Genomic DNA, 13,456 nt, shown 5'->3' with positions numbered 1-13,456 from the left:
CCCCCTTATGTATTATACATGGAGGTCATATCCCCCCTTATGTATTATACATGGAGATCATATCCCCCCTCATGTATTATACATGGAGATCATATCCCCCCTTATGTATTATACATGGAGATCATATCCCCCCTTAATCTCCTCTTCTCAGTAGAGAATACATTCAGTTCCTCTAATCTCTCCTCATAGCTGATCTCCTCCATGCCTCGTATCAGTTTGGTTGCCCTTCTCTGTACTTCCTCCAGTTCCCCAATGTTCTTTTTGTGAATTGGAGCCCAAAACTGAACTGCATATTCCAGATGAGATCTTACTAATGATTTGTATCGGGGGGGGGGGGGGGGAATGACATCTCTCTCTCTCTGGAGTCTATACCTCTCCTAATACAAGAGACGATTGTGCTCACTTTAGAAACAATGGGGTTTATTTACTAAAGGCAAATAGGCTGAGCACTTTGCAAGAGCAGTTGCGCCAGAGCTTAGTAAATGACGGGGCTTCCATCATCTAATCATGTGCAAGCAAAAATACTGTTTTTATTTTCTTTGCATGTGATTGGGTATTCTTTGCAAAGTGAAGCTTCATCCCATTTACTAAGCTCTGGAGCAACTGCACTTTGCATAGTGCACCGTCTATTTGCCTTTAGTAAATCAAGACATAATTACAATCGTATATAAATCAAAATGTAAAGTAAAATATATATATATACATACAATATACAATCTATAAAAATATTCAATAGTATTTGCTGCCTGTGTAGTAGGAGCCCCACCAGAACAATGGACGCCATACTTGGAACTCCCCCAAGGGGCGGGCATGGGGATAAAGTAAGGAACAGTACTGAAAGCGAAGTATAAAGAACTGTAACACAAGTGTCTCTTTTGTCATGCAGATCATAATCTCGGGTGGATACTATAAAGCCAACCTGACTGAACCAATGTCACCCATTCAGATCATGCACTATCCTGGTGTAAGAGGAGGAACACACTGCTTAAATATTGGGCCATAAGGTGTAACCTCAGCAAAAATGCATAAAGTACAGTTTGCAGGGTAAAAGCAGATTTAACTTTCCACAATTTTCTTTTTTTTTCCCTGAAATGGACATCAGTGTATATTTTTATAATCTACCTTTGCAGAGTTTTTACTGTTCTGTAGGTAATAGCCCCACTACGCAATTAAACATTTCCCAGTAAATTGTTTGTTAAAATTCTTACCCCAACATTTGCAGTTTACAGCTTTCAATGTTGTTGGCTTCTGCTGTCCCGGTGCTGCTTCCCTGAACTTCCAGGGGGGGTACTTCCAAAGAGGGCCTGTCACCCTGCCAACGCTAACTGAGTGTTCTCATTAATTCCATTCCTAAGTGTGGCCCTCACAGGTAATGTAGGCAGCCTGTCCTTCCTGTCTCTGGTCCTTTGATATGTCACATGACAAAGAGAGACAGGAAGAAGGGCAGTCTGCCCTCACTCCCCAGTGGCTCCGCACTGAGATGAAGGTGTGTTCTCAACACCAGCTCTTTTCTGCCCACAATAGGCTGCTATTGGAGAGAAAGCAGACTCCTCCCTCTAGGAGCTATCAGAACCCCAGCTCCTGATGGGAGTGACGTTGCAGTAATTCCTTTCAGTGAATTGAAGGAGAACAGAGCAGCTGAAGCTTCCAGCACCTCTTTATATCAGCACTGCAATCGGGCTGCTTCTGAATAGCCCCCCTTCCTTGCCCAACATTCTAGTCTTGTCTGCATTTGGGCTTTATACAATCTTCAACACTACACATAGAAACTGCCATGTGCACAACATATTTATTATTTATTTCAGGTACTTATATAGCTCCGTCAATTTATGCAGCTCTTTACATATATATTGTACATTTACATCAGTCCCTAACCCTCAAGGGGCGTACAATCTAAGGTCCCTAACTTACATTCATACATACACATACTAGGGCCAATTTAGACAGGAGCCAATTCATCTACCAGCATGTCTTTGGAGTGTGGGAGGAAACCGGAGTAACCAGAGGAAACCCACGCAGACACAAGGAGAACATGCAAACTCCAGGCAGGTGGCGCCATGGTTGGGATTTAAACCAACGACCCCAGTACTGCCAGGCAGAAGTGCTAACCATTTAGCCACTGTGCTGCCTGCACATACAGGTCACACCATTGAGAGTGAGTGATGGGAAAAGAAATTCTTGTTCCCTTCGGCGTCGCTGGATCCATAAAATAGATAACCTGACCAGTTACCCAGGAGAAGCACAAAGTCCTTCCTTCCTGCAAACATCACAAAGAGGCCATCAGGAAAATAAGGGAGGCAATCAGAACACCTAAGAAAAAAGAAATTATCAAAAGTAGGGACTAATGCAGGCCATACATGGGTCGAATTCCGAACAAATTTTGAAAATTTGAAATTTTGTGTATTTTGTAATGCAATGGTGCCACCATTAATTTCGAAATTCAACCAACCAAGCCTTCAATTTATCCTCATGTAGCTACAGAAAAGAATTTTTGTGGCCAAGATTTTTTTTTTCTTTCCAGGTCACAGCTTTATATTTCTTGCATGATTCTACCATCATTGATTCGAAATTCGTTTGTTTTTCAAAAAATTTCCAACATGCCCAATCACTCAAATTCGATGGTCACACGAAAATCGGCCGTTTCTGTGACCCACTAATGGTGCGAAATGCAAAAATTCTTAGAAAAGATTTTCGGAAGAAAATTCTTTTAGAATTCGACCCGTGTATGGCCGGCTTAGGTCCAAGTCCCCGGGAGTTTGCCACACATGCAAACTATATGGCCTGACGGCCTGCCGAGTTGAAATTCTGACTGTTGATAAGTCGTCTCTTCAGTGTTGGTGTTACTACTGCCAATGCATGGACAGCTTCCCACTTTTAGGTCGCTAGGATGCTGGTGGCCCCCAACATCCCAGCAACCAATGACGTAGCCCTGGCTCCATTCAGCTGCTGGCTGGGAGGTTGAACAGTGGAGAGCTGAATGTAAGCAAAGGGGCGGGGTGCTGGCTGACATCATTGACCACAGATGACCCTGATGGAGGTCCAACTGGCTGCGTTGACTTTGGTTCAGTTTGCATTAATGTTCACAATGCAAACTTTTTGTGAACTAACATGCCCGTCTATCGAACCCACACACATTTGCCCATCACCAATCAGAAGGAAGGACAGTGTATTGGTACAGTGCAATTGTTACAATACGTGGGAAACAAACTGCCCATTGTGTCAATGGGCAGCCAACAAACTGATAATCGTACCAATATATAAGCAGTAAGTGGGCAATAGGGACGATATGTGGGCAACAAACGGACAATAATGGCGATATGTGTGCAACAAACGGGCAATTATGACCGTATGCAGGCAATAAATGGGCAATAGTGTCAATGTGCAGGCCATAAAATGAGCAAGCAAAACAATAGGTGTGCAACAAACGGGAAATTGTGACAATATTTCGAGGAATAAGCAGGAGCAGGATCAGAAATGACGGCAGGGAGATTTTGCTGTTGGAATGTCCAAGGCATAGAAGCCAGGCCCTGACATAGCCTACTACCCATATTCCACTCTTGGGTGGACTATCCCTTTAAAGAACTGCAGTTATTTTTGGCTTTTACTTACTGCATGGAGGAAGAAAGGGAAAGGGTCGGAGGAAAGAAAATGGAGTGGGCTCATAGCAGCCAAGCAGAGTGGGCTCCAAGAAGTGACCAGTACTGGAGGGTTTACATCTTCATTGGATGGCCACCCGTACCATGGAAGAAGGCTTAGGAAATAGGACTAGTAGGGGGCACATCATTCATTTTAGTCAGGCACCGCCTTTACATGGTGTTAGCTCTTGGGTTACCAACTCGTATTTTAGGACAACTTAAAATGTAAAAGCATAAAGAATGAATATTGGGCTTTCACCCCTATTAAGCATGCTGCCGCTAAATACATATTGAGTTGTGCACCAGGCAGGGGTGGACTGACAACTCATGGGGCCCCCGGGCAATAGGGGATCATGGGGCCCCTGTGTCCTTGCCCAAACTCAAAAAAGCCTATGAAAAAGGTACCAGGGGCATCTCATGGGGCCCCCTACTGACCCCGGGCCCTCGGGCAGTGCCCGAGTTTCCAAATGGTCAGTCCGCCCCTGGCACCAGGTAATATAAACATTGTATCAAGCAGATACTCAACTGGGGGAAAGAATATTTCTTAATTTGCTTTGATTTTTTTTTTTTACAGTGTGATAATGGTGGGGTATGCCAATGCTTATGGTGAATTTTTGAGAGGCATTCTACAGAATGTGACCCTTTGGAACCCATTGAGTGGCCCTTGGGGCCCCAACAGTCTGTGTTTTCTTTATAGGTAATATATACATTGCATCAAGCAGATATTCAACTGGAGGAAAGAATATATCTTAGTTTGCTTTGATTTATTTCTTTTTTACAGTGTGATAATGGTGGGGTATGCCTATGCTTATGGTGAATTTTTGAGAGGCATTCTACAGAATGTGACACTTTGGAACCCCTTGATGGCCCTTGGGGCCCCAACAGTCTGTGTTTTCCTTATAGGTGCTTCCTCAGGCAGTGAAGGAAAAATAATCTTCTGTTAGGAGTTTGGTTTCTTTCACTTTACCTTATGATTTCTGAGCTGCCCTTTTCTCTTTTTATGTTTTTTTTTCTTTCCTGCAATCATTTGTTTTGTGATGTTATATATACACTGATCAGCCATAACATTTAACCACCTGCCGTCCGGCCGCTGTTTATAAACGGCAGGGCGGTGGCACTCCAGGGGCGGGTTTCCGTTCATAAACGGCACCCGCATTTTCTAGCTGTGCGCGCTCCCTGTGAATGATCACAGAGGTCACATGGTATAAGGCTATTCACAACAGCCTTGTACCATTGGGACAAGCTGTGACCAATCACAGCTCACACAGTAGTTCTCAATGGCTGCAAGAATGCAGCCAGAGAGAAGGAGAAATTATTGCTTTTACAGCCTTTATGGGTGTAAAAGCAATCAGTGTAAAAAGAAAAAAAAAAATCTTCATCACCCCCCACAAGTAGTACAGTGTCACCATGGTGACACTGTACTGCTACGGTGACAGTATGTAAAAAAAAAAAAAATTTAAAAAAAAAAGTTTTAAAATTATAATTTTTAGTTATAAACTAATTTGGGTTATTTTTGTTTTACTAAAAAGATAATGGCATAAATTTTGGCCAAGATTTATGATGAAATACTATTTATTTGCAAAATTTTATAAGAAAAACACTTTTTTCAAAATTTTTGGACTTTTTCATTTACATAGTAAAAAAAATAAAATTCCTAGTGGTGAATAAATACCACCAAAATAAAGCTTTATCTGTCTCAAAAAAATGCTAAAAAAATTCATATGGGTACAGTGTTGCATGACCGCGCAATTGTCATTCAAATTGTGATAGTGCTGAAAGCTGAAAATTGTCCTGGACAGGAAGGGGGGGAAAGTATCCGGACTGGAAGGGGGTGAAAGTATCCGGACTGGAAGGGGGTGAAAGTGTCCGGACTGGAAGGGGGTGAAAGTGTCCGGACTGGAAGGGGGTGAAAGTGTCCGGACTGGAAGGGGGGTGAAAGTGTCCGGACTGGAATGGGGGTGAAAGTGTCCGGACTGGAAGGGGGTGAAAGTGTCCGGACTGGAAGGGGGTGAAAGTGTCCGGACTGGAAGGGGGTGAAAGTGTCCGGACTGGAAGGGGGTGAAAGTGTCCGGACTGGAATGGGGGTGAAAGTGTCCGGACTGGAAGGGGGTGAAAGTGTCCGGACTGGAAGGGGTGGGATAGTGTCTGGACTGGAAGGGGGGGAAAGTGTCCGGACTGGAAGGGGGTGAAAGTGTCCGGACTGGAAGGGGGTGAAAGTGTCCGGACTTGAAGTGGTTGAACCACCCACCTAACATAGCTCCCAACTGCCCCTGATTTCGAGGGACTGTCCCTCATTCAGAACAAAGTCCCTCTGTACCCCGTTCCTCATTTTTTATTTGACCCTCATTTTGCTCTGATCTATCTAGTTGTATATACAATGTATTATCTATCAAAAAGTGTTTCCCAGTGCTAAAACTTTCATCCACTTTCTAAATTGCTGCATTTGTAAATTTCAAAAGCCAGTATAAAGGAAGAGTAGTGGTAAAGCCTCTACAAATCCGCCTTTCTTAAATACACCTCTGGCCTCCATGCTGCTAAACAAACCTACTACCACACTCTCATCAAGACCCCTCATCCAATCCTCGTCAACACTTTTCTACCCTTAATTCCTTACTCCACCCCCATGACCTCCACCCACCAACGTACTTACTGCCCAGGAGATTGCCAGTCATTTCAAGAAGAAGATCGACACAATTCGTGATGAGATCTCCAGTGTCAAGCTTCCTCCTCCAACCAACATACCAGGCCCAACACCACACTCTTCTCCTTCAACCCTGTTACCACTGAGGAAGTTGCCAAACTCTTTTCCAAGGCCCACTTCACCACCGGTCCCCTGGACCCTGTCCCCTCACGAATATTGTGGCCTCCTTCCTGTTTCCGCCACCCCCCTCTGCCAATCCCTCCACTGGCTTCCGATTGCGCAACGGATCAAATTCAAAATCCTAACACTGACGTACAAAGCCGTCCACCATACTGCCCCGAACTACATCACTGACCTAATATCCAAGTACCGCCCAACACGCACACTCCGCTCCTCACAAGACCTCCTTCTCTCTAGTTCCCTGGTCTCCTCCTCCCATGCCCGCCTCCAGGACTTCTCCAGGGTGTCACCCATCCTCTGGAACTCCCTGCCCCAACCCATCAGATTATCACCTACTCTCCTCTCCTTTAGGCGCACCCTGAAAACCCATCTCTTCAGGGAAGCCTACCCTACCCCCTGCTAACTTGCCGACCTCCTCCACTCTTCCTACCACTCCATCCCCCACAGCTATCTCCTCCTGTGCCACCATCCCCTCCCTCCTAGATTGTAAGCTCCAAGGAGCAGGGCCCTCAATCCCCTCATGTTTTGCATTGTATTGGTATTGTTCTGTCACATGTTCTGTCCCCCTTTGTAATGTACAGCACTGAGCGAACTATTGGCGCTTTATAAATACTGTATAATAATTCCTAAACTCTTTAACCCCCATCTTGAACTTCTCCCTCTCCACCGCCACCTTTCCCTCCTCCCTTAAACATGCACTGGTTACCCCCATACTTACTAAACCCTCGCTGGACCCCACCTGTTGGAATTACCTAAGACCCATCTCCTTGCTCCCGTTTGCCTCCAAACTTCTCAATCTTGTTCACTGTCAGAATGATATGGCTGATTGGTGTATATAGAGCTTTTTCATTGTTTTATTATCATTATTACATGCCGATATTATATTACTTACTGTATATATACAGTTGTGTTCAAAATAATAGCAGTGTGTTGAAAAAAGTGAATAAAGCTGAAAATCCTTCTAATAGCTTTTATTTCCATCCACACAAATGCATTGGGAACACGACACATTCTATTCCAAATCACAACATGAAGAAAAATACATCAAATTTGTGTTGTTCCTCTAAAAAAATGGAAGAAAAGTGAATATTAGACGGTTCAAAAAAATCGCAGTGTTTGTATTCTTCTTTACAAACTCAAACATTCACTATATAAACTGAGAAATATTTGAAGATTTTGCTTTCCTTTGAATGACTTCATGAATATTTGGTTGTAGTCGCACTGTTTCTGAGAACTGCTGTACATCTGTGTTGCATGGAGTCCCCCAACTTCTGGCCCCTGTGATCAGGTATTCCAGCCCAGGATGATTGGACCACATTCCACAGTTCTTCTCTATTTCTTGGTTTTGCCTCAGAAACGGCATTTTTGATGTCACCCCACAAGTTTTCTATTGGATGAAGATCCGGGGATTGGGCTGGCCACTCCATAACGTCCATCTTGTTGGTCTGGAACCAAGATGTTGCACGTTTACTGGTGTGTTTGGGGTCGTTGTCTTGTTGGAACCCCCATTTCAAGGGCATTTCCTCTTCAGCATAAGGCAGCATGACCTCTTCAAGTATTCTGATGGATTCAAACTGATCCATGATCCCTGGTATGCGATAAATAGGCCCAACACCGTAGTATGAGAAACATCCCCATATCATGATGCTTGCACCACCATGCTTCACGGTCTTCACAGTGTACTGTGGCTTGAATTCAGTGTTTGGGGGTCGTCTGACAAACTGTCTCCGCCCACTAGACCCAAAAAGAACAATCTTACTTCCATCAGTCCACAAAATGTTGCGCCATTTCTCTTTAGGCCAGTCAATGTGCTCTTTTTTGCAGATTGTAACCTCTTCAGCACACGTCTTTTTTCCCAACAGTGGGACTTTGCGGGGACTTCTTGCAGATAGCTTGGCTTCACATCGGCGTCTTCTAATTGTAACAGTCCTCACAGGGAACGTCACACCTTCTTTCATCTTCCTGGAGCTGATTGTTGGCTGAGTCTGCCCCATTTTGGCTATTCTTCTATCCATTCCAATGGTAGTTTTTCGCTTTCTTCCACGTCTTTCAGGTTTTGGTTGCCATTTTAAAGCATTTGCGATCATTTTAGCTGAGCAGCCGATCATTTTCTGCACTTCTTTATATGTTTTCCTCTCTCCAATCAACTTTTTAATCAAGGTACGCTGTTCTTCTGAACAATGTCTGGAACGACCCATTTTCCTCAGAATTTCAGAGAGAAATGCACTGTAACCAGCATGTGTAACATTTGCTGCCTTCCTTCCTTAAATAAGGGCAATAATTGCCACCTGTTTTTCAAAGAATGAATGACCTCACTAATAGAACTCCACACTGCTATTATTTTGAACACGCCCCTTTCAATGAGTGATTCAATGACACAGAATCAGCAGCATGCATGTCATGACTGTTGGGTCTGTTGGATTTCTATTACTCTACTACACCTGCTAGGAAATTATTTGCCATGTAGAAATATCATTTCTACCAAAAACAGTGATTGATCCAGTTAGTGATGTCTGACTGCTAGTATTTTGAACACAACTGTACATACAGTATTTTCATAATAGATGTATATATATATATAATTTATTTAGAATGCATCGTGCTGAGAGATCTATCAACGCCATTGTAAAGGAGGCTGCAGATTACACAAATGTGGAATTGTGATTCCACTGATCTGTAAAGAGCCTGGAATAGCAGTGCTCTCTTGCAGTCTCATATAATGTATCATTGATCTATGACTGCCCCTTGAAGCACGTCCCCAGTCTCTAACGACTCCTATAGTATGAACACAATCTCTGACCATCTCCTGTATCCTGTCTGCAGTCTCTGACTGTCTCTTGTATCATGTCCGCAGTCTCTGACCAACTCCTGTATCATGTCTGCAGTCTCTGACCATTTCCTGTATCATGTCCGCACCCTCTAACCATCTCTAGTATCATGTCTGCAGTCTCTGACCATCTCTTGTATCATGACTGTGGTCTCTGATCATCTCCTGTATCATGTCTGCAGTCTCTGACCATCTCCTGTATTGTGTCCTCAGTCTCTGATTATCTCCTGCAGCATGTCTGCAGTCTCTGACCATCTCCTGTAGCATGTCTGCAGTCTCTGACCATCTCCTGTAGTATGTCTGCAGTCTCTGACTATCTCCTGTATCATGTCCGCAGTCTGACCATTTCCTGTATCATGTCCACACTCTCTGACCATTTCCTGTATCATGTCCGCACTCTCTGACCACTCCTGTAGCATGTTTGCACTTTCTGACCATCTCCTGTATCATGTCTGCAGTCTCTGACCATCTCCTGTATCATGTCCGCAGTCACTGAACATCTCCTGTATCATGTCTGCAGTCTCTGACCATCTCCTGTATCATGTCTGCAGTCTGTAACCATCTCCTGTGTCATATCTGCAGTCTCTGACCAAATCCTGTGTCATGTCTGCAGTCTCCGACCATCTCCTGTGTCATATCTGAAGTCTCTGACCAAATCCTGTGTCATATCTGAAGTCTCCAACCATCTCCTGTGTCATATCTGCAGTCTCTGACCATCTCCTGTATCATGTTTGCAGTCTCTGACCGTCTCCTGTATCATGTCTGCAGTCTCTGACCGTCTCCTGTATCATGTCTGCAGTCTCTGACCGTCTCCTGTATCATGTCTGCAGTCTCTGACCATCTCCTGTATCATGTCTGCAGTCTCTGACCGTCTCCTGTATCCTGTCTGCAGTCTCTGACCGTCTCCTGTATCATGTCTGCAGTCTCTGACCGTCTCCTGTATCCTGTCTGCAGTCTCTGACCGTCTCCTGTATCATGTCTGCAGTCTCTGACCGTCTCCTGTATCCTGTCTGCAGTCTCTGACCGTCTCCTGTATCATGTCTGCAGTCTCTGACCATCTCCTGTATCGTGTCTGCAGTCTCTGACCGTCTCCTGTATCCTGTCTGCAGTCTCTGACCATCTCCTGTATCATGTCCGCAGTCTCTGACAGATTTCTGTGATATTCACTGAATATTATATGTTGCTCTCTTGTGATGTCAGAGGCCACACCTGAGGTCTCTGGAACTGAGAATACTGAGCACATGGCAGTTGGCGATCAACTGAGGATATAGTATGGTTTCATGAACCCCCCCCCCCCTCCAAGAAAAAAGCAAATACTATAGATAACCACTAGGTGGCAGCCCAACCTAACTCTTCTGTAATAATGTGGCTTTCCTGTATGCCCGGCCTCTGTATTGATTTCTGTAATTTTTTGTATTTAATTTCTCGGATGGAATTTATTTATCGAAAATATTCTGAGTAACGGATCAGAAAATATTTTCTTTTCAATGATTGTACCTTTATGTGTTCTCCACCCCTGACCTGTGTCCTGTGTCCTGTATCCGGGCCGGGAGATATCTCTAGCGTTCCTCTGCTGGGAAGAGGCCTTGTGGGCATTCCTCACTTTATTCATTAAGGGAAAAAACAGAGATATATAATATTATAGGAGTCTCTAACGACTCCTATAATATGTTCACAATCTCTGACCATCTCCTGTATCATGTCCTCGGTCTCTGACCATCTCCTGTATCATGTCCACGGTCTCTGACCATCTCCTGTACTGTGTCCTCGGTCTCTGACCATCTCCTGTATCATGTCCTCGATCTCTGACCATCTCCTGTATCATGTCCTCGGTCTCTGACCATCTCCTGTATCCTGTCCTCGGTCTCTGACCATCTCCTGTATCATGTCCTCGGTCTCTGACCATCTCCTGTACTGTGTCCTCGGTCTCTGACCATCTCCTGTATCATGTCCTCGGTCTCTGACCATCTCCTGTATCATGTCCTCGGTCTCTGACCATCTCCTGTATCATGTCCTCGGTCTCTGACCATCTCCTGTATCATGTCCTCGGTCTCTGACCATCTCCTGTATCATGTCCGCGGTCTCTGACCATTTCCTGTATCATGTCCTCGGTCTCTGACCATCTCCTATATCATGTCCTCGGTCTCTGACCATCTCCTGTATCATGTCCTCGGTCTCTGACCATCTCCTGTATCATGTCCTCGGTCTCTGACCATCTCCTGTATCATGTCCTCGGTCTCTGACCATCTCCTGTATCATGTCCTCGGTCTCTGACCATCTCCTGTATCATGTCTGCAGTCTCTGACCATCTCCTGCAGCATTTCTGCAGTCTCTAACGACTCCTATAGCATGTTCACAATCTCTGACCATCTCCTGTACCGTGTCTGCAGTCTCTGACCATCTCATGTATCATGTCTGCAGTCTCTGACCATCTCCTGTATCCTGTCTGCAGTCTCTGACCATCTCCTGTATCATGTCTGCAGTCTCTGACCATCTCCTGTATCCTGTCTGCAGTCTCTGACCATCTCCTGTATCATGTCCTCAGTCTCTGACCATCTCCTGTATCATGTCCTCAGTCTCTGACCATCTCCTAGATTGTAAGCTCGAAAGAGCAGGGCCCTCGATCCCCTCATGTTTTGCATTGTATTGGTATTGTTCTGTCACATGTTCTGTCCCCCTTTGTAATGTACAGCACTGAGCGAACTATTGGCGCTTTATAAATACTGTATAATAATAATAATAATCTCCTGTAGCATGTCCTCAGTCTCTGACCATCTCCTGTATCATGTCCTCAGTCTCTGACCATCTCCTGTATCATGTCTGCACTCTCTGACCATCTCCTATATCATGTCTGCAGTCTCTGACCATCTCTTGTATCATGTCTGCACTCTCTGACCATCTCCTGTATCATGTCCACAGTCTCTGACCATCTTCCGTATCGTACCAGTGGTGTCACTGGAAGGGAAAAATGTCAATGGTGGAAAAAACACCATAACAAACCCCCCCCCCAGTATAGAGCTTTTCCCTCAACCCCTAAAACTTCTCCCCCACTACAAAGCTCTCCCCCCCAATACTACAGAGCCCATCCCCCTCTGCTATAAAGCCCCCCCAGTTCATAGCTCTCCCCCCAGATTAGTTAGATGTTTTGCTGAACAGCCTGCAGGTACGCCAGCCCCCCCCCCCCCCCCTTTGTAAAGCCCCCAGTGCACGGTCACACAGCTTCCAAAGCCGCCTACAAATGCCTTGGCCCACCGGTGACACCATCCGGAACCTCGCCCTCACAGAGCTTGCATGTAGGAAGTGGCTGCAAAGAGGCCGCCAGAGATGAGCGGCGCTGAGATTCTGAAACGGATGAAAACAAATCTATTGAAAAAAAAAAAAAAAAAAGATTTGCTCTGATTTTGATCCGAAGTGTTTTTAGAAGGCGACTGTCCTTGCGGTGAGAGTTCCATCGACTTGTAATGAGTTCGATGTACAGAGGCGGCAGGGAGAGCCGCGGTGTAAACGCATTTGGATGGACAACAAAGAGCGAAGACACAACGAGGATGGATGATGGATGAGCGCAGAGGGACAGCTGGGAAATATGTAAATGACGTGTCTGCAGCGAGGAGGGCGCCTCCCCGGGGAGCTCATCTCTCCGTCCAGCAATATGTATGGAGGGACAAGAGCATGCTGGGAAATCTTTGTGCTGATGAGATCACATGGTCATGATTACAGCATGCATGGTGACATGGGGGCTTTGTTATACAGGACCGCCGGCCGCCTAGACAGCCAGAGAGGGGGGGGCAGGGACCTTCGATCCACATGGAAGCTGCTGTCCTTCAGGATCCGTTCACACCAGGGCGTTTTTTAGTGCTTTTTACAGAAACGCACCGCAGTCCACGTAACATGGCTTCCCATGGAACCGCTCACATCTCTGCTTTTTTTTGAGTCGCTGCATTTTTGGAAAGGGTCAGGGACTTTTTTTTTTAAGGGCCAGTTCACACTCCATGCATTTCAGTTGCTTTTTTTTCTGCATCCAAAACGCACAGAAAGTAGGTGATATGGTGGTCAATGTCATAGTTCACATCAGCGTTCGCAGTTCCAGTGCGGTCCTGATGCAGAAAAAAAAAAGTAGAACAGGTGGCATTTTTTCTGCACAAAACTGTACTGGAACGCGGTAAAACGTAGCAA

Source organism: Staurois parvus, unplaced genomic scaffold (assembly GCF_062004578.1).
Source record: "Staurois parvus isolate SC_StPar_1 unplaced genomic scaffold, SC_StPar_1.0 ptg001885l, whole genome shotgun sequence".
In the NCBI taxonomy this organism is placed as follows: domain Eukaryota; kingdom Metazoa; phylum Chordata; class Amphibia; order Anura; family Ranidae; genus Staurois; species Staurois parvus.
This window is presented reverse-complemented; position numbering follows the sequence as displayed.